The sequence below is a fragment of the Canis lupus genome, chromosome 10, assembly GCF_011100685.1.
Source record: "Canis lupus familiaris isolate Mischka breed German Shepherd chromosome 10, alternate assembly UU_Cfam_GSD_1.0, whole genome shotgun sequence".
Taxonomy (NCBI): domain Eukaryota; kingdom Metazoa; phylum Chordata; class Mammalia; order Carnivora; family Canidae; genus Canis; species Canis lupus.
Window position 1 is genome coordinate 66,326,843 of NC_049231.1, and position 22,479 is coordinate 66,349,321.

The following is a 22,479-nucleotide window of genomic DNA, read 5'->3' on the forward strand; positions in this document are numbered from 1 at the left end:
GTGGGGGAATCAGTGAGGTAGTTCCTGTGTAAGTGCTGTGTGAGAAAGGATACACAGATTAGCTGTCATAATTAGACACATCCTGTATTAATAGCTTTGACTTCACTAGGATAGTGTTGTTTTTCTTTGTCCTTTGTCCTATTCTTCCCATCTCTTTATTTACCCTCTCTCCTCCCTCTTCTGTTACTGGGGCAGATCTCTAGTCTACAAGGAAATAGCAGAAGGAAGTACATGTTCAAGTTTTTGGCCAGGACCTCTGCACTGCTCTCACTTGAAATCATTTCCTTCATACCTTCCAGATTCCTGCTCAGAGTTCCTTTTCCTTTCATGTTCATGTGTATTCTTGGGTGTTTGCTGTTGTCTCTCCACTGACCATATATTTTTTCGGGGGGAAATGATTATAGTCCCTATTGCTTTGTACAAGGTAGGCACGCAGCAGGCAGTCAGTAATTGTTTACTACTTGGCACTGCTTGCTAGGGAATGGATAAGAAGATTGTCCCTGTAACCTGTGGATCGGTAGCCCCTGGAAGGCATGTTTGAGTGGTGACACAAAGGGACACAGGCTCAGGCTTCTGACTTCTCTTTTATGTCAAAGAGTGGAGACCTGGGAGGTAGTCCCAGGATGGGGAGGTAGATGAAGTCAGGAGAAGACTCCACAACCAAAAGATTGTTTTTATTTTTGGAAATATCAATAGCAGAAACTATCCTATTACTATTTAATAATTAACAAGTATATAAGTTAGTAAAGACTAACGAGGAAAAAAAGATTCAATTAAAAAATAGAATTTTTTTCAACAGAAACAGTTATAGATACAGAGTTATAAAAAATAAGAGAAATTGTAAATAACTTTAACCTACTAAATTTGGAAATCCTATATGAAACAAGAACATGTAGAGAAGACTATTTAATGTCTACGTTGGTAAAAGAAGACAAAGAAAACTATAATAAACAAATAAGTACCAAAAATTGAGATGGCACTCAAAATCACATATTTATCTCAGTATACTGATTCAGAAAAGCTTTTAATAAAGCTCAATACCTATTTATAATGAAAACTTAGGGATGCCTGGGTGTCTCAGTGGGTTGAGTGTCTGCCTTTGGCTCAGGTCATGATGCCAGGGTCCTGGGATCGAGTCCCTCATTGGGCTCTCTGCAAGGAGCCTGCTTCTCCCTCTGTGTCTCTGCCTCTCTCTCTGTCTTTCATGATTAAATAAAATTTAAAAACAAACTTAAAGCACGAATTATACTTAGTGGAGAAAGATGCAGGCCATTTAAAATCAGGAATGAGACAAGGATCTCTAATATCACTGAGTAGTGTTAGCACACAACTGGACTTCCTAGCCACGACTACAAATACAGAAAAAGAAACAAAAGGTGTGAATTAGAAGGGAAGAAATGAAACTGTACTTATTCACAGATAATGTGATTGTTTAGAAAGCAGAGGCAAGAGATTTAACTATTAGAATTAAGCAAGAGTGCCAGATTTAAGATTAGCTTATGAGTATCAATAGAATTTCTAAACAGCAGCAAAAACAGATTAGAAAATGTACTTAAAAAAAGAATATTATTCATGGAAGCAGCCAAATCTATGAAACATTTGGGGATTGACAAAAAAAATAGACATTTCTCTACTGCAGAAATTTACTAAAAATTTTAAAAGCTATAAAAGGAAGCTTGAATAGTAACAGTAATTTGTATGTATTTAAGTTGTATGACAGTATAAAATTATGTTTATTATTCCCAGATTAATTCATACAGTCAAGGCACTCCCAACAAAATTCCAGTAAGATTATTTTTTATGAGTTTGATAGATGTACTTAAAAAGTCGTATGGAAAAAGAAAGGTTCATGAATAACTCACTAGTTTGAAAAAAGAGAATGAAAGGAGGGAACTTGCCTTATCATATAGGAACACATTACTAGCCTTATGAGGACAAAAAAAATTAACAACAAAAAAACAAACCCAGTCAGATGGAGCAGTGTAACAGAGTAGAGAACTCGGTGGCAGACCATGTGTATGAAAGAATTTAAGAAATGATAAAAATGGCCTCATAAAATCAGATCCTATGGTAGATTCTGTTCCCCAAGACGATGGCAACATTCGCTGCCCTCCCATGTGAACTTTTTACAGTGTAGCTTTGACACATTCCCCATTGAGAGGTGGGGGGTAGGGTTCCTTCTCCTTAATTCTGGGCAAGTTTCAACTACTGTGGAAGTAATGCTAAGTGATTTCTGAAGCTAGGTTATGGTTATACAAAGTGGTACAGTCATTGCCTTTGTTTTTTTTTTTTTTTTTTCTCCTTGGAACTCAGCCATCAGAATGTGAGAAAGTCCAAACGGCCTGTGACAAGCAAGGTGCAAGTAGAAAGGAGCTGTGACCCCAGCCCTCAGCCTTAGCGGAACGTCCAGTGGACAGCCCGCACGGACTTGCCGCCAGAAGGGAGCCTCAGGCAGGCCATCTCAGCTGACGCTCCGTGGCACAAAGATGAACCATCCTTGCTGATCCCTACCTACAGTGCAGGCATGTGAGCAACATAGAGGTTTGTTCTTGTTTAAAGCCGCTACATTTTGGGATGTCTTGTTGTTCAGAGTTTTTTTTCAAACAGCCCTCTGGCTCACACCACATGCAGATATAGACTCTACGTGTTACAGGTGACACGATGCAGTCTGTAGAACATTTTGTGGGAGAATATCTTTGTAACGTAGGAGTAGGGCAGTATTTATTAAGTGAAACCCCAACTGCACAAGTCACAGTTGAAAAATTGATGAATTTGATTAAAGAGAAATTAAGTAATTCTGTCCTGTTACTAATTAATTAGCACTTACCCAGTGAGGATAGAGTTAACAGACCAATGATAGTTGGAGAAGAGAATGTTTGTAAAGTATCAGACGCTAAGGGACTCATATTGAGAATTTACAAGGAGCTATTATAAATCAACAAGAAAAAAGAGAGCAATCTCTATAAAAAAGTGGGCCAAAGGATAGACATGGGCAGTTTCCAAGGAAGCCCGTATGACTAAAAGCATGTGAAGAAAATGTTTGAAGTCACTAGTGATCAGAGAAACAAAAATAAAAATAACCCGATATTATGTTATACCCACCACACTGGCAGACCCTGGAAAGCTGAGTGTATTAGTAGTGTCCTCTGGCTGCTATAACAAAATACCAAAAATTAGGTAGCTTAAGTGACAGGAATGTATTGTTTTGTAGTCCTGGAAGCTGGAAGTTCAACATCAAGGCATTGGTAGGGTTGGTTCCTTTTGAGAGTGTGAAGAAGAATGTGTTCCATCCCCTTTTCCTGGCTTCTGGTGGTTTGCTGACCCTCTCTGAGATTCCTTGGTTTGTAGATGGATCGCTCCAATCTCTGCCTTCTTCTCCACATGGTGTTCTCCTTGTCTTCATACTATCTTCCTCTGGGTGTCTGCCTCTGCGTCCAATGTTCCCTTTTTGTAAAGACTCCAGTCATATTGGATTAAGGCCCATCCTAATGATCGTATTTAACTTAATTGCATCTGCAAGGATCCTATTTCCACATATGGCCACATTCTGAGCCATTCTAGAGGATAGAACTTCAGTGTATCATTTTGGGGGGACACATTTCCATCCGTAACACTGAATCTTGCTCAGTGGTGGTAGGGATGCGAGCTGCAGAGACCCCCAGGCCTGGCTGGTGTGAGGGGGGACTGGTGCGGCTTCTCTGGAGAGGCCCCTGGCAGTACTTATACTCATGCCATGTGACTTACTTGCCTGCTCCTGGGCATATAAGCAGATTTGTAAAGAGTGGGAGCTTGTGAATGTTCACCACAGCACTGTTTGGGGTGGAGGAGTCAGAAGCATTCTAGTTGTCCCTCCTGGCAGGCTGGATATGGACAATATGGTGGGTACAGACTATGCACAGTCTGCAGCATTCAGAAGTGGATAGAGGCTTGCTTGTCAATATGGGTAGATATTAAAAACATGCTGGGTGAAAAAGGAAGAGATGGGATGATATCTAAACCACGAGAACATACTATTTCTGTGTATTAAGATATATATGCACACTATACAACAAAGAACACACACACACACACATATATATAAAGACAATAGCATGGTTATCTGCTATAGGGAAGGGGGATTGGGCTGGGGAATAGAGATGAAAAGGAATTACAAAAACGTGAGGGGAGAGGGGTTGTGTAAGGACGCAAAGCAATGCTCTTTCGGGAACTCAAGTATCTGATCTACCCAACCTTCAGTCCTGAGACACACAAATCCCTCCCCACTAGATACTCCACTTGCACTAACTTAATGCCTGCCTTGGGAGATGTTTCCTCATGTTACTGCGCTTATTCTGTTTGAAAATACTGTCCTCCTGTGGGGAGTCTTAGAATCTTAGGGTGGAGGAGCCCTTCACTTCAATCGCACCTCCTCGCCCCACGCGGCTTGTTGAGGGGGATACAAGAGAAGCAAGTTGCACTTCCTGCCGTTTGGCCAGTTCATCTAGATGCTCAAAAAGCAATTAGATAACCACACAAGATGCTACCTAATGAAGTGTTAAACCGCGTGGGGGCCAGCCTGCAACCAGCAAAGGCAGCGGTGCTGGGGAAGAACAGGATGTCTGTTCAAGATAAAAATAGATACATGGAATTTTATTGACTTCAGAAGAATTTGCATGGAGTCACTACAGCAGGACTTCCCAGGCCCCCGAGCCTGCTGCCTGTTGCCAGGAGCTGTGGATTTCCAGCTGTGCTGCCAGGAGGCTGGGAGGCTGCCCTGAGCTGCCTGTGGTGAAGTCCAGCAGGAGGGAAGTGCTTGGGATTTACCACCCAGCTTCAACCAGGGTCGTTTTGCACACAGGACTCTAGATTAGATTTTGTCTGAAGACAAACTTGTGTGTTACAGAGTCTGAAAACCAGAGGCCTAGAGGATGAAGTCCCAGTGCCTTAGCGGGCTGACTAGGCCCTCCCTCCCTCCCTGATCTGCCTCTCATGGACCTCACGGGCCTTCTCTGATACTAGAAACTGCAATCTCCTTGCTCTCTTATACTTCTGTCTGCCAAGTGAATTCCTTGCCTCTTCAAGGTATAGCTCAAGGGTCCTTTTCTTTTTTAACCCTTTACTTGCCCTAACCAGACCAGATCCCTTCCTCCTTTATTCAAGACTTCAGTACACGTTATGCTGGGATTATCTTGCCATTGGGCTATGAGAATCCCAAAGGTCAAGGGTGCACATCTCCATCCTTGTGGCTTCAGCATCCAGAATGGCACCTTGCACATAAGGGACGAGTGAACATTTGCTGAGGGAATGTGTGATTGTTATACGTGTGTCTTTTTCAGAGTTCATATATTTGCTTATATATAAAAAAAAAATATGGTATTTAAAACAGGGCTCTCTCTCTCTCTCTCTCTCTCTCTCAATGTCTGTCTAGCCCAGGATCAGCAAACTATGTACATAGGACAACATCCAGCCTGTGGTCTGTTTTCATCCATAAACTACAAATGGTTTTTACATTTTGAAGGACTTAATCCTAAGAAGATTATGTGACAGAGAGACTGTATGTGACTTGCAAAGCCTGAAATATTTACTGTCTGACCCTTTACAGAAAACATTTGTCAACCCTTAGGACTCTAACAGAAGACGTGTAAAAGTCATGGGACTCTACAGGCTGTGAGGAGCCAGTTTGTCCTGGTTAACACTTAGTAGTTGCACTTAGCTAGCATAATAGCTCTTAAGTGCCAGGCACCCTTCTACGCAGTGTATGTATGTTAACTCAGAATTCTCCTCTAGACCCTGTGAGGTAGGGCCTCCTATCAGCCCCATTTTACAGATGAGTAAACTGAGGCACAGCAAGTGTGACTTGGCCAAGATCCCGCAGTAGCTTTTCTTCAGATGGATCTAAGAACTGGTAGAGTATGGTGGTGGAGAATGATGGGTTCTTGTGCCACCTTGCCTGCCTTGACTCCTGGCTCCATGACTTCAACAAGCCTCTCTATGTATCAGGTGCTCAGCTTACTGCCTGGGGTAGCGTGGGAACGAGTCGGTGTTCTGTATTATTTTTATTATCGTGGTGCCACAGGAACCACATTGACAACGACCTTCATGTTACTGCAGTGAAATAGAGAATATCATCCACGGGAATTGGAGAAAAGCGGTATGACCAAGAGAAGAACTAAGCTTCCCAGGGTGCTGTGACTGTTGGGGCAGTCATAGGTAGCGGAGCGTGGCACAGACATAAGGGTTGTGTGGCTTGAATGAGGGGCACTATGTAGGATCTGTGCCTGTGTGTACCCACACGCATGTGTGCATGTACAAGGGGAGCAAGGGAGATGGTGGGAGAGAGGAGCAGGTGTGTGTTTGCAGCCTTTAACATAACTAAGACTCTAGAGACAGAATGAGATGTGTAAGGAGGGTTGATTGGGAAGATTTCTGGGTGAAGCAGCACCGGCACCAAACTTTCATAAGAAAACGCAATGATGATGATACTGTTTTTCAAGGCTTCTGGAATCTTCTTTGTGTTTCCTTCAAATATAACTTTATGTTGAGAGTGGGTCACATGGGGGCCAGGGTGTCTCTGGGTTATGTTATATATTGAGTGAATGTGGTAATACTACTGGCTGCTCCACCCGTGATTTATGGGTATAAAGTGCTTTTTAGCCCAGGACATTGGCAGTGATGTCTGAAAACCATCGTAGAAACAGACTGGTTGAGAGCAAACATTAAGAATGACCTGTAGAGCTGCTGCTAGATGTCAAAGGTGCTGGGACCATTTTTAAACTTCCAAGAAGAGTCATAGGCATGAGATGGTGGAGCCAGCTTGTACCACCTTACAAGAGCCAATGGTGCAGATACTCTCTGCTCTGCCCATTAGCAGCATCACACTGGTAGCTGGAAACTGGCCACCACGGAGGCATTTATATCACAGAAATTAGCTACAAGTCAGAGGCTTTCTTACTCACTGGAAGCTGGTTGCTAAATATATCTACCAGCGCACCACTGTAGGCATCAAGGCCTATCTTTCTTCTCAGTTCCAAAATTGATTTTATTACCTAAGAATATAAGGATCATGGGTAACAAGGCCAGCAACCTAAGGGGAGCAGACCATTTCCATGGTGACATTTTATTTTTAAGAGGTAGGCTGAAAAGTACTTCTTGATTTGAGTGGCTTTTTGAATGTTTCAATGCAAATTTACCTAATTTTGACATCAGATATTTTAGTAAAACACAGTATATGCAAAATTATTGGGTTTTATTTATTTATTTATTTATTATTATTTTTTAATGATTGGGTTTTAAATGGTGCCTGTGTGTATGTGTGTGTGTGAGAATGTGTGACATGAAAGACTTAGGCAAGAGGGAGCTGGTATGTGGTGGAATAGTTATATGAAAAAGAAATTTGTTTTGGTCAGTTATTTCCCTATGTTTCATTGAGGTTTGTGTATTTATTTATCTATTTTAGTGGGCAGGGTGAGGAGGGGTCTTTTTCGTTGTGCATTGACTGATTATCTTTCCACTAAGCTATTACAGGGAGAAAAGCGAATTTTTTAAAGAGTATTTAATGCAAGTCATACACTAGGAGTATGAAAGATTCCTGAGTTGTTGTCTATGCCAGGTTGAGTAGTATGTCAAGACTTTGGCTTTCAACAATAGCTAATTTTCAGTACCGAGATTATCCTGTAAAATTGGAATAATTTTGGAAAGGAGTCAGGGTCTCTCAGTTGTAGAAGTTCACGATTATCAGTGGTTAGCTCTAATTAACACAAGAATGTGATTCAGATGACATCCACGGGGTATGTAAGTGCCTTTGTTGTGTGACTTACTGTTTGTGGAAGAACCAACTCTTGTGGAAAACGTAGCCTTTGCAGTCATTGGAATATAATTATGTGTGTTTTGTTTGTTTTTACAGAACAGATGCAAGACAAAGAACATAGTATGAGATATTGGAATGCAATTTCAAAACATATGTTTCCAAAATTATGGAAACGTTCTGGATGATAAATAAATCCTTTCAGCCTCAGAGGGTACAGGCTTGTAAGTCTGAGGGAGAGCCGGGTGTTGGATGGGGAGGAACGTGGTTTAAGTAACAGGCTGAATAGTAAGCACATCAAAGCCATTAAAGCATAAACCCCCAGATTTAAAAATGTGAGAGGCAAAAGATTATGTACTGTGGTCTGGCGGCTTTATAGAGCCCGTTTCAAATGAAGGATAGAACAAAAGAATGTGTGATTGAAGCTCTTGAAGAGATTTATTTGAGGAGAGAGGCAAACATTTTGCTCTGATACCAATTAACCGGGAAGAAGCACCACGTCATAAATGCCAATATTAAAAATGTAAATCCCACACCCGAGGGTGTATTGAAGACAGGTCACAATGCTTTGAAGATGGAATGCATAAAGAGATAACAGGAAGAGAGCTTTCCAACTGCCCAGCCTACCTGCTTAGTTCTGTGTCCTGCTTGCTGGTGAGATTTTCAACGGGAAAGTAGGCTCTTCGTAGTCCTGCCACTTGACCTATTATTAGGCGAGACATCGATTCCACCCAAAGGAATTTATTATGGGACCCCGGAAGACTCTTTTTATCACACTGTTTCATCTGTAACAGCCTGGAGATGCTCTGGAGTTTTTCTGTTTTATTTTGGATAGCATAGTTCGTATAATGGATATGTAAAGGTATTTATGAAACATGGAGTGAAAACCATCAGGTACTATGTATGGCACTTTTATACCTTCTAAAGTATATTCACATCCGTTAACTTGGTTGTTCCTCACCATAATTCTGTGCAAGAGGAAAGGCATATGTAGTTTTAGTCTTTAGAGCTCGGGAGGAATGTAGGATGATTCAGCCCATCCCTTTCGTGGTGGAAAAGAGGGAAGTTGAGAGATATTTCTATCCATTAGCCTACTAGGGAAACTAAGCAAGGAGAGATCTGAGCTTCTCAGCCACCAATAGCATTGTGTGTGTTGAATCTTCCATTTTTCTCATTGATAATAATGCACCCCAGTCTTCTGGGAAAGGAAATCCACTAAAGAGTCAAATAAAAAGTGTTGTCTGGAATAGAGATGTCTGTTGCTACAAAAATATTCAACTCATCGTTGCTGAACTGAGATAATAAATCTCTTTACCTTTTGTATTTTGGTGCATTGAAACATTATCTTTTATGATCATAGGTGTTGCTTCATTATTTAAAGCATACTTGTTATTGCAGGAAAGACAAGCTCGCATTTGATTTATAATGGAACGATTGTGCTTTGAGTTAAATGAAAGTTCAAAGGAAAATGAATTCTAAATAAGAATAATTGAAGAGATTCAAGGTTCATTTGAGTTTATATTCATCAAGGCAATTGTCTCCAGAAATCCTCTTATTTAAAGCAACAGGACAGATCGTAACTTACAAACTTCGCCTTTATGACATCACTTTATTCTATATATCATAATCAGAAATGTTAAGCCTCAGCAGTAATTTATACAAAACGTATTGTTACAGAGTTATAAATGTCATTAAGTGGTAGACTTATGCCTCAGGGTCATGCAAGTTGAACCCTGGATTTAAAAAAATTACCCACAATGCAAGTGTTCTATAAAAATATTCTTAGTCCTTTCTCCTCCAGAGCAGTTTCATATTAAAAGTTCAGTTTCATTTTACACCTGTACTCTGCTCTGGGAAGTGCAACCTTTATTTCTCCTTCATGTTTTTAAAGTCACCTTCTTAATTCTGCTAGAACATAACTCAAACAACTGAAAATGTTAGGAATGGATTTACAGTCCCTCTGGCTACTCTCTATCTGGGATGGAAAGGAAAGTGAAGCTGGAGATAACTTTTCCTGCCATCAAGGGACACCTAGAGAGAAGAGGCGATGAATTGTAATGTGCCAACTAGTTTTGATTATTCAGGGACTTGTGATAGAATTTGTGGATGATTCAGGTCTCTGGTTTCCTATTTTGGCTAATTTCCCTGCTCAGTGGCACCTCTGGTGGTCAGGGACAACCATCCTCCTAGGTGGGTCCCCAGTGGAATAGTGGCAGGGGCACGGCCCCTTTTTGAGCACCTCGTCTGTGTCAGACACAGGGTACAATTTTCACAAAACCGCTCTTTCGTCAAATCATCACAATAAACCTATAAGGAAGTACTATCAACCCATTGTATAGATGACAAAGGCTGAGTGTAATTCATTCACTTCTTAAATCTTTGAGTACGTTCTACGTTCTAGTCCCTGGGAAAAGACGGTGCCTGAAGGAGACGTGGTCACTGTCTTCTCTGAGTTTAGAATACAGTAGGGAAAAGAGAAATTAGACAAATTGCTCAACATATAAATGGTAAAATTACAAACGGTGATACGTGTTATGAATAAAAGTTTTAAGGGATTGTGAGATTCACAAATAGGGACCTGACCTAATTTGTGGTTGAAAGGGTGTCGCTTCTCTGAGCTGACTACTAAAGGAAGGAGTAGAAGTTGTCAAAGTTTGCACACAGCTAGCCAGCTGCAGAGCTGGGATTCAAACTCGGGTTTGTCTGAGTCCAGATTCTGTTCATATCTCGTTCCCACATGCAGATGGAACTGTGCACTGCAATCAGCGCCCTGACTCTAGCCACCAGCCACACCAGCCCAGCTTCTGCCTCCATGCACTCCCAGGTCTTTGGGAGCTGGTGATGGTGGGTTGGGGTGTGTGTGTGGGGACCCTATAGCTTCTCAGCAAGTTGTACCAGCAACACGGAACAGCCCTCACTCCCTGCATTCTTTCCATTTTCTTTGTGGTTCTGTCTAGCGTGGACGTGGGCCCCAGTGGTAGGGGCCACCTTCTGCTGGTACTCCAACACGGAACAGCCCTCACTCCCTGCATTCTTTCCATTTTCTTTGTGGTTCTGTCTAGCGTGGACGTGGGCCCCAGTGGTAGGGGCCACCTTCTGCTGGTACTCGTAATGAGGAAGACAGCAATTCTGAACACCTGGGAGGGGCTTGATTAATGACCTACCCAAGCCGGAGTTCAGAAACTCTGCTTGGGGCCTCCCCACCTTCCCAGAGCCTGCCGCCTGGTCTGACTCCCTTTGCTTAACCCTGCCTCTCCTGAGCAAAAGCCATCTTGGGGATTGGCTACCTGCCTGAAGACTCCCTGACCTGCTGAAGAACTGCAGCAGGGAGTCCTGTTAGCAGCTGCGGGGAGGGTGATTGGAGCCTGACCAGAACATTCCTCGCTCATGTTTCCACCCACTTCATGTCTGCAGGGTGATTTGCCCTGTTGGACACGGTGGTTGCCCCAGAGCCACACCTTCCAGCCGGGCACAGGGGTTGGAGCAGCTGAGGATGGTGAGAAGTCTGGGAAATGGAGCATTTTCCTGGGCTCTCTATTGATCTCCCCTGCCCCCCACCGATGATAGCAGGGGCAATGATTTGTCAAAGAAACTGTGGTGTTGAGGGGTGCCTGGGTGGTTCAGTCAGTTAAGCATTGGACTCTTGGTTTTTGCTCAGGTTGTGATCTTGGAGTCCCCAGATGGAGCCCGGGGTCAGGCCCCTGGCTCAGCAGGGAGGGTGGGGAGTCTGCTGGAGAGTCTCTCTCCCTCTGCCCCTCCCCCCCATGCACACACTTGCATGAACTCTCTTTCAAATAAATCTTTTTTAAAAAAAAAAAGTAAAAAATGGAGGCATCGAGTGACTTTTCAAAGGTGCGCCTCCAAAAAATAAAAAGAGCAAAGCCCAGAACCGTTAGACAAAACTCCTTTTTCCCTAAGCCTAAATTTCCAGCAAGAGTTTTTTTTTTCTTTTTTTTTTTTTTTCTTCTTTTGAGTTAAGCAGCATTGCCTTCCCACTTCAGTGCCTTTGTTAAAATGCAGACAGTCTGGGCAGAAGGAGAGATTTTAGTCCCAGTCACCTTAAGGTGAGTGAGTTTATCACCTCCCTTCTCGGTACCTGGTGAAAGGGCGTCTGGCGGGCAGTGGGTGTCTTGGGGAACAGCTGCTAGAGTTGGGGGGACAGACCCCCGGCCACTGTCAGGGCTCCCAGCTCTCCAGGCTCCTTTTGCAGAAAGCAACAAGACGTTACGACCACTAGGGGGCAGAAGTAGGCCGGCAGTTGGTCTCTGGACTCGTTACCAATTCTGAAAACCAAAGTTGGCAAATATGCATGATTACTGCTCTCTTTTTCTTAGGAATCTGAGTCTCTGAGATGATACGGATGTGTGGATGAGGCCACTGTAGTGCAATGGAGCAACGGAGGCGGGGGGGGGGGGAAGCCCTGTACAGGTAAGGCAGGTGCCCATTGGATTCTATCAATGGACTTTGATACTGTTTTCCTACTGTTTTTATTATGAAAATGTACTGAAAATTTCTCAGAGCTAAAGGTCACACGAGAACATTTGAAGCTACACTGGTTTGTCAAATGCATATTGGTGCTCTCGATTTCACAAAAGGATAAAAACTTATATATACAGATATATTTTTTCTGATTGTAGAGAACAAACTCTCTTGAGAAAGGGTGAAAAAAAAAATCCCCCTCACAGTCAAACATATATTGTACTGTTACGGATGGCTCTGTTCTTACCGAATAAATCTTGCTTAGCAACTTACCTCCAGAGTAAATAATAAATCACCACCGAAAGCTCCAGGCATTTAGCTCTGTCTGGGCAGTAAAACTTTGCGATAGTCTTGACAGCATTTTGTAAAATCATAATTGCTTAGGGAAAGTGATTCTGGATGTCTTAAAATGTTCGGAATTAAAGAGTAGCTGTTCCTTTGAGGGAAATTATCCTAATGCTGTATGTGTGTTATCCTTTATATGAATCTAAGTTATAATCTACAGACCCTCATCACTTCTGTTAAGAATGTACTAGAATTTGACTAGGAACACAGCCACATGCATCACATTCTGGTTTTATAGGAATCTCTGTGACAATTAAGGCAAAGATGCTTGTTATCTGGGCACAGTACACTATGTGCAGGCCTTATATATGATTATATATGTAATATATATAATGTTATTTATATATTATATAATGTTAATTATGTAACATATATATGTGTATATATATATGGCTAACATATTAACATTATATGTATATACGCACAATTTGTGTCTCTCTAATATTTATATATTGAGACCTAACCTTAGTAACTCAGAATGTGTATGGAGTTGGGTCTTTAAAGAGGTAAATGAGATCATATGGGTAGGCCCTAATCCAATATGACTGGTATCCTTATAAGAAGAGGAAATGTGCACACAGATGCACACACAGAGGGAAGGACCTATGGAGACATAGGGAGGAGATGGCCATCTACAAGCCAAGGAGAGAGGCCCTGGAAGAAACCAGTTCTGCTGATACCTGAGTCTCAGACTTCAAGCCTCCAAAACTATGAGGAAATAAATTTCTGTTTTTGTTTTTTTTTAAAGATTTTATTTATTCATTTGAGAGAGACACACAGAGGACAAGCAGGGGGAAGGGCAGAGGGAGGGACAGAGGGAAGGTCAGAGGGAGAGGGGAAGCAGACTCCACATTCATAGGGGAGCCCAGTGTGGGGCTCCATCTTGGGACTCCAAGATCATGACCTGAATGAACGATGTCAGACGTGTAACTGACTGAGCCACCCAGGCGCCCTACAGATTTCTGTTTTTGAAGCCACCCAGTCTATGGCAGTTTGTTATGACAGTCCTAACAAACTGGTATTTTATACACGCAGACATACCTCATTTTATTGTGCTTTGCAGATACTGGATTTTTTACAAAGTGAAGGTTTGTGGTAAACTCAGTGAACTCTGTGTCCAGCAAGTCTGTTTGGTGCCATTTGCCCCACAGTGTGTCTCCATGTCACAGGTTGGTAATGCTCACCCTGCTTCAGACTTTTTCATTATTATTATATTTGATACGGTGATCTATAATGTTAAGTATTGTCATTGTTTTGGGGTAGCACGGATTGCACCCACATAAGATAGTGATCTTAATAAGGGGGTGTATTCTTTTAAAGATTTTATTTATTCACGAGGGACACAGAGAGAGAGGCAGAGATGCAGGCAGAGGGAGAAGCAGGCTCCATGCAGGGAGCCCGATGTGGGACTCGATCCTGGGACTCCAGGGTCATACCCTGAGCTGAAGGCAGACACTCAACTGCTGAGCCACCCAGGGATCCCAATAAAGGTGCATATTCTGATAGGTCCACCAACCAGCCATTCCCTGTTCCCCCCACCCCCACATCCCCTTGCCATCTCCTTGGGTCTCTCTATTCCCTGAGACACAACAATTTTGAAAATAGGACAATTAGTAACCCTACAATGGCCTCTAAATGTTTGAGTGAAAAGAAGAGTCGCATGTCTCTCACTTTAAATCAAAAGCTAAAAATGATTAAGTTTAGTGGGGAAGGCCTGTCCAAAGCAGAAATAGGCCAAAAGCTAGGCCTCTGATGCCAGTTAGCCAAGTTATGAATGCAAAGGAAAAGTTCTTGAGGGAAATTAAAAGTGTCATTATAGTGAACACACAAATGGTAGGAAAGTGAAACAGCCTTATTGTTGATGTGGAGAAAGTCTTAGTGGGCTGGATAGATGATCAAATCAGCCACAACATTCCCATAAGCCAAAACCTGATCCAGAGCAAGGTCCTAACTCTTCAATTTTATGAAGGCTCAGAGAGGTGAGGAAGCTGCAGAAGTTTGAAACTAGCAGAATTGGTTCATGAGATAGAAGAAGCTGTCTCCACACACGAAAAGTGCAAGGTGAAGCAGCAAGTTATCCAGAAGGTCTAGCTAAGATCATTCATGGAGGTGGCCACACGAAACAACAGATTTTTCAATGTAGACGAAATAGCTTTTTATCAGAGGAAAATGCCATCCAGAAACTTCATAGCTAGAGAGGAGAAGTCAATGCCTGGCTTCAAAGCTTTGAGGGCAGGCTGACTCTCCTGTTAGGGCCTGATGCAGCTGCTGACTTTAAGCTGAAGCCAATGCTCATCTGCCATCCTCTAAGTCCTAGAGCCCCTAAGAATTATTCTAAATCTACTCTGCGTGTGCTCTAGGAATGAAACAGCAAGGCCTGGATGAAAGCACATCTGTTTGCACCGTGGTTTAGTGAATATCTTAAGCCCACTGTTAAGACCTACACCTCAGGGGGAAAAAAAAGATTCCTTTCAAAATGACAATGACGGTTTTGGAACATTACATAAACTGAACTGATAAAACGGCAGCAGGGTTTGAGAAGACGGACTCCAATTTTGAAAGAAGTTCAATTGCACATAAGATGCTCTCAAAGGGCATCACGTGCTACAGAGGAAGCATTTGTGGAAGGAGGAGTCCACGGATGCAGCACATTTTATTGTCTTATTTTAAGAAATTGCCACAGCCACCTAAATTTTCAGCAACCACCACCCTCCCATATCAGCCAGCAGCCATCAGTATTAATGCAAAACCCTCCACCCGCAAGATTATGACTTGCTGAAAGCTCAGATGATGGCTAGCATTTTTAGTAATACAGTATTTTATTTTATTTTTAAAGATTTATTTATTTGAGAAACAGAGGAGGGGAGGGGGAAGGATAGAGAGAGAAGGAGAGAGTCTCAAGCAGACTGTACTGAGCATAGAGCTTGATCTCACGACCCTGAGATCACGACGTGAGCTGAAATCAAGAGTAAGTGATCACCACTTGCCCTACCCAGACACCCCAGTAAAATGGTATTTTAAAATTGAAGTTATATACGTTGTGTTTTGTTAGACATAGTGTTATTGCACACTTGATAGGCTACAGTATAGTGTAAACATACTTTTATATGCACTGGGAAACCAAAAAATTCATTTGATTTGCTTTATTTTAATATTTGCCTTATTGGGGTGGTCTGGAACCAAACCCAAAATATCTCCAAGGTATACCTGTATATTATGTGTGTGTGTGTGTGTGTGTATATAAGTATGTTATATATGCAATTGTTTTCAAAAGTCAATGTGTTAAAATGATATCTCTACACATTTAAAAGGGAGCCCATGATTTGGATTGAACAGTTTTAATATCAGTAATTTTGAAGTAGAATTGTTTAAAATGAAATCTCATCTTTATAGAAACTCAGGCGATTGAGCTAATAACCTCTCCATAAGTTGCAGATGAGTGCTGCCAACTGTATTTGTGCCTGGGTTCAATATAACTCCTTGGCTGTTTCAGTTTCTTATTCTTGGGAATTAGGAAGGTACATTTAGCTGGTGTTCTTTCTATCTTTCCCCCAAGTTGTCTTAGGACATTTAAACCTCAAGTCTTGCAGAATAAGCAAAGTCTCTTTCTTTGTCTTATTTAATCTAGCACAACAACAGTGCGTTGTTCCTAGGTTCACCTCTGGGATGGATTATGGACAAGAATTGTCACTCTTGCCTCCTCACCTCTGGCAATACTCAGAAGTGCTAAGAATGTTACATTGAAATCCCAGAGGGGGAAAGAAAAAAATGCATCAAAAAATAACCAAATCCAAAACCAAACCCAGAGGAAGAGCTGGAGCTAAGTGGTTCAAAACATTTAGAATGTAAAATCGAGCTAGTGTTTCAATAGGAAAACATGGCTGAGAGTTTTTAAATCTCATTTTGCTTATTTGCCTGTCTCCAGGTTTGCTGAAAGCTCATTGGATGGGATTTTGGACCAGTGGTCAGGAAGCCTCAATCTAGCCTCCCCTAGACATTTGCTTCCTTTTGGAACTAACATTCTTTATAGTAATTAAGGTTTTGAGACCAGTGAGCGAGTGCTGGACCTCAATTAGCTCTTGGCAAAACTGGCAAGTTAAACTTTCCTGTCCCAGCACAGTATGGCCTGGTGTCTTCTTTCTAAGCCTGTGCTTGCTTGGTAAGATCCTCTCACCTCACCTGTGGGCACCACAGGCTGGTTCTCGGGTGTTAATTTCTCTTCTGTCTCTCCCTCCAGCAAAACTGGTTCTCTAGAGAGCGTTGGATACAAATCATTTACAACTCAGTGCCAACTTGATAGGTTACCTTACTCCTTGGCAAGGGCATTTAAAATCACGTTCTTGGGGCCCTTCGGTGTCCTGTTGGTTAAGCGTCCAACTCAGGTTATGATCTCAGGGTCTTGAGATTGAGCTCCACATTGGGCTCCATGCTCAGCATGGCATCTGCATGAGACTCTCTCCCCTTCTTCCTCTGCCCCTCCCCCCGTGCTCTCTTTCTTAAATAATCTTTAAAAAATCAAATCAAATCAAATCACATTCCTTATCAATTGTAGGACTTTCTTTTTCTTAGAATAGTTTCATACACCTAGAGTAGGGTGGAGGCATTTTTGAGGGGCAAGAGCTTCCTCTTAGGCATCTGTCAGGAAGGTAGTTCCTGTCTTTGCTGGTGGAGAAGGCTGGGTGTGGTCAGGATTAGGAGCTGGGGTCTGATTGACTTCTTTCATCTTCATCCTCTCATGGGGGGAGGGGGGGCGTGTGCATATTTGGATGTGTATGTGCTCACTCTGAGCGACTCAGTGTTTTATACACCAGTTATTTGAGCCATGAAGTAGCCGGAGCCCTATGGGCAGCAGGACAGGACAGGGTGTGACCTTTGTTGCCTCTGTCTGATGCAATTTGGGCAACAGAACATGGTACACATGAGGAGATCAATAAAATATGTTTTTCGGGTGGATGAATGAATGAATGAATGAGTCCTAGAAGCTCACAGGAAGAACCCACTTTGGGTTTTTCACTTTATAATCCTGCTGTCTATTCTGGTTAGGTGTGAGTATGGTGCCTTGGCCCCCTGCTCCAACATGCTGCTATGCTACACGCTGCACCTGCTATACCATGTAGTATGTTATCCTATGTAGTACATGCGGCATATACACATACGTGCTATCTATTATATCCGTCATAAGATATAAATCCAAAATAAAAACATTTAAAAGGTTGAGAAAAACCTAAGTATAAATAGAAGCTGCAATGTTTCTTCCTATACCCTAATGGGTGTAAATGCATGCCTTGTGGGGGAGGGGATTGAGCCCTGCTTTGGAAATCATTTGCTTAGTGCAGTAGTTTTATGTCTGACATTGATCAGAATCTATGCTATATCCACTAGATGAAGTAAAACCAGAATTCAATTAAATAAATATTCACTGAGGGTCCGTCTTCTTAGTGGATGGATAGTCTGCTAAATGCTAAGGGGTTGATGACTCTGTGCTTTGGATTATTCCAAGCAGGATTGATTTAAACTACTTGCTGTCATTTTCCCACAAATGATGCTCATACTGGCTGGTTGCATGCCCAGATTTTTTAGTACAGAAAGTATCATGACAATTTCTGGGGAAGAGGCAAAAGAGATAGAGGATGTCTCTTATTCCTTAGTTATGTTGTGTTGTTAGGATTAGCCACAACAGTAAAAAAATAAAACAAAATATAACACCAAGACCACCAAGAAGAAGCATACAGGAGCTTCAGATAGCTTGATAATGTCTGTTTCTGAACCCAAAAGGAGGGTGCGCAGGTTTCCTTTTATTATTATTATTTAATCTGTACATAAACGCTATAGATACACTTCTGAAGGATGAGTTATTTTGTAAAAGCAAAAGGAAATAAAAGAAGGCATTAAAAAAAAATCATAGGACCCTCTGAGATTGAGGCCAAACAGAACAAAGCAGGCAGTACACAGACCAGTAGGGCTGTGGCAGTCTGGGAAAGATTACCAGTGACTGAGAAGAACAGTGGAAAGTGGGCAGGTGGAGAGGAGCAGCAAGGCCATTCTAGGTGAGCTGGACAGTGAGAGCTAAGCAAGCATGGTGGAGGGGCTGAGCCTGGAAGGTGTGAATCTCAGCCCTGAAGGTTAGTAGGAGGATAGCTAATGGGCATTCAGGTTGACTTCTGGGGGTGGGGGGAGGGGGGCGTCCAGTGGAGAGATGAAGGTCAAACTGGTGGTAGCATGTTTTGAAATCCAGACAGAAAAGTTTCAAAATTATGTTGGTGATGCGGAAAAGCCATTGACCAAAGCAAATTAACTCTTGGGAAGGTTATTTTGAAGCTGTGGAGAAATGATACGTGTTGATGTTCTCTACTGATACCTCCTGATTCCATCCATTTCTCCGTTTGGCCTCTTTACTGGTATCTCTCTCTCTCTCTCTCTTTTGTAACCCTGGCTGGTCTGTGTCCTACGTTTGTTTGTTTTTTTTTTTTTTAAGATTTTTATTTATTCATAAGAGACACACAGAGAGAGGCAGAGACATAGGTAGAGGAAGAACCAAGCTCCCTATGGGGAGCCTGATGTGGGACTCAATCCCAGGACCCCAGGATCACGACCTGAGCTGAAGGCACACGCTCAACCACTGAGCCACCCAGATGCCCGATTTCCTACATTTTTGATTGAGGGATTTTTGTTCTGTTCTGTTTTTTTTAATGCCATCTGGTCATATCTCTTCCTAGTTCAAACATTTTTTAATGGTCCTCATTGTCTTTCCCATAAAGTCCAAATGTCACAACTGGACATACATGGGCCCCTGTGCCTTTCTCCTTGTCCTCTGCTCCACCCTTGCCTTGCACTTCCCACTCAAGCCGAACCAAAGCACTTGGGCCTGCCTGAACCCTCCAGCCCCTCACGGTTGTACCTGGGCCATGAGACCCCTCCCACCTCCAACTTCCTGTTACCCTGGCTAACTTCTATTCATTCTCCAAGACTTGGCTCACCTGTTGGCATTCTCTCTGATTTTCCTGCTCAGAGTGTGGTCTGTGCACCAGCAGCATCCTCAGCATCTCCTGAGAGCCTGTGAGAAATGCTGACTCTCAGGTCCCACCACAGATCCACTGAGTCAGAAATTTGCATCTAACAGGAACTCCTGATTTGTGTGCACAGTGAAATTCAAGACATACTGCTCTAGGCAATCTGGTCTGCCCCTTACGGTGTGCCCAAGGGATGGTCAGGCCTCTGCGCACTCCTGGAAGCCTTCATAATGAGGCATTGTTATCTTCTGTTTACTTCTCTAGTTCCTTACTACGTTTTGAACTCTCTGAGAGCCATCGCCACATCATATTCACTTTTGGTGACTCAATGACTACTCTAGTGCCAACACATAGTAGGTGCTCAATAAACGCCTGTTTCATGAGTGAACAGTTAATGGCTTCATGTTGCGAATAAATGAGGGTTTGTTACTCATGCACCATCGGTGACCAGCTTAAAGGGGATTCCATTTCAAATGCTTTGTTGGGATTTAGTCAGTCTCTTCTTTTCAAGCATCTATTTATTTTAAATAAGCTTCAAGGCCAGTCAGGCCCCTGGTACCTGCCAGAACCCAGAGCCAACACTTGCGATGCTGTCATTAAAGCCCAAGAGACTCTCCCATGAGAAGGATGCTTTAAAATGGCTGCCCCTTGGGGGAAACACCAACTGATCCTGAAAGGCAGTCTTTTCAATTAAATGACATTTTCCTTCTGATCACACATCCGCTTTGAAGACTTTTAAATTGGGCTTAAAATGGGGATTAAGGGACTAAGTGGCATGGGGGATCACCTTTGACTTCTTACCTTTACTGGGAAGCTCTCATCAGTACTCCTGGTTCTGTGCAAAGAATGAAGAGGCCACCCTAGACCAAGAACTGACTTTTTTCTCTTTTACCTGGAAGAGAGAGAGATGAGTGACCCTCAGGCCAGACCTTCAATGGCTAGAGACCCTCCCCATTCAGTGTTGGATTCCAAGGGACACATTTAGATCTGCCTTAGTTCTTTCATGGCCCAATTATCAGAGTCTAGAGCATCCTGCCAAAGAGGGTGGGGGGGATTTGAAGGTCAAGGCCTAGCCTTTGAAGGCTTTCTTATTTTCTGCCACCGAACAGGAACAGGTTGATTCCTTTCTTTCTACCCTGACCCCCTGAATTTTCCTTTCTAGCGTATTTGGGCTCCTGAATTTTCCTTTCTAGCATATTTGGACTCAGGACTAAGTATCTTCTGTTTGTGATGAAAATAATACCTAGTATTTGCAAAGTGCTTAACTCTTCAACATAATTCCAATCTTTGATCCCTCTTGGTCCTTGTGGGAGAAAGAACAGTTTCACCAAGTAGGACTCAAGTGGAGAGAGAGAAAGAGACTAATCCTAGGGTAAGGTAGCCAGCTGAGGTTGGGTTCAAGGCTTCTGAATCTTAGTGTAGAGCTCTTTACAGCCTGCTTCCTGACTTTGTAAGATGGATTCCTGCATATGGATACCGTATCAGGATTTAAATACATAGTCCCTCTTAATTCTCACTTCTTTGAGAGACAGGTGCTCCATCTTCGTCCTTTGACAGACTAAGGAGCCAAAGTGAACATTCTCACCCGGGCAAACTTCTGCAAAACCCAGCTCATTTGTGATGCCTCAGATTCTGTTCCTTGATTTTCCCAGCAGCCATGGGCTCCTCCTTCTCTTGAACTTGTCTCTCCTCTATAGCATCCATCCTAAAGGATGGTAATCATTTGACCTATGAGTGGTTTGAATATATATATATTTATTGACAAGATTCAACACTGGATGATAATACTCTTTCTCCTCCCTTTGTAACTTCAAGTTTTGTTTCTTTGGGATCCTCTGGAATAAGAGAAAGCATATTATACATCAGGGCACATTTGACAGATGTAAGTGATTATACTAATAGTGAGATTATTTCCCTATGTGTCTAATGTATTCAGGCTTCTTTCAAATGAAATGATTTTAAAACTCATCCCTAAAAATGAAATGAAGTCTTTAAGTGTCCCACACTTACCTCCTTCTTTTATTTGGATTTTATAAGCCTTTTTGTTTTTAATATGAGGGCAATATTATGTTGCCTATAATTTACTTTAAAATACTTTGACCCAGATAGCCTATTTTTTTTTTTTTTTTTTTTAAGATTCTATTTTTTCATTTGACTGAGAGTGCACAAGCTCACAAGCAGGGGGAGCAGCAGGCAGAGGGAGAGGAAGAAGCAGGTTCTCCAAGGAGCAGGAAGCCTGATGTGGGGCTTGATCCCAGTTCCCTGGGATCATGACCTGAGCCAAAGGCAGACGCTTAACCGACTAAGCCACCCAGGCACCCCTGATTTTATATATCTGTATCTTTAGCTACCTGTTTATCTATTTACTTCTATGTGCATGTGCACATGCAAAAACACCCTTATGTTGGTATATATGATATGTGTAAGAAAACTTATTTTTGTCTATATCCTAGGAACAGTCTGTTACCCTAGGAGGAGGGAGCTTACACTTCTGGCGTAGGTAGTTAGTGTTTTGAAAGCTGCTAATCAGAAGCCTGCACAACAAAGGCAGACTTCAGTTATCTTTTCTTTTTTTTTTCGGGATTTATTTATTTTAGAGAGAGAATGTGTGTGTGCATGAGCAGGGGAGTCGGGGAGGGGCAGAGGGAAAGAATCTCAAACAGACTGTTGGCTAAGGCTGGAGCCTGATGTGGGGCTTGATCTCAGGACCCTGAGATCATGACCTGAGCTGAAATCAAGAGTCAGACAACCAACTGAGCCACCCAGGCTCTCCTATTTCAGCTCTCTTTCTATCTAATCAATACTGGAGATTTTGTCACTTTTCACAGGTGAAAGTAGTGGTGTTCAAGATCAATGGATCGG

The 22,479-nt window shown here is 42.4% G+C and overlaps 1 long non-coding RNA gene across 20 annotated transcripts in view; it reads left to right on the top strand.

Moving 5' to 3' along the window:
• The window catches only part of LOC119873701, a 147,364-nt gene that overhangs the window by 88,764 nt on the left and 36,121 nt on the right, over positions 1–22,479 (top strand). For 10 of the 20 annotated variants that reach the window (XR_005366178.1, XR_005366175.1, XR_005366174.1 and 7 more), the window contains 2 exons: positions 2,314–2,541; positions 13,671–13,776. This is a non-coding gene — a long non-coding RNA (uncharacterized LOC119873701). Of the gene's footprint in view, positions 1–2,313; positions 2,542–12,117; positions 12,212–13,670; positions 13,777–22,479 lie in introns of all 20 variants that reach the window. The other 10 variants (XR_005366164.1, XR_005366171.1, XR_005366169.1 and 7 more) reach the window with 5 other exon arrangements.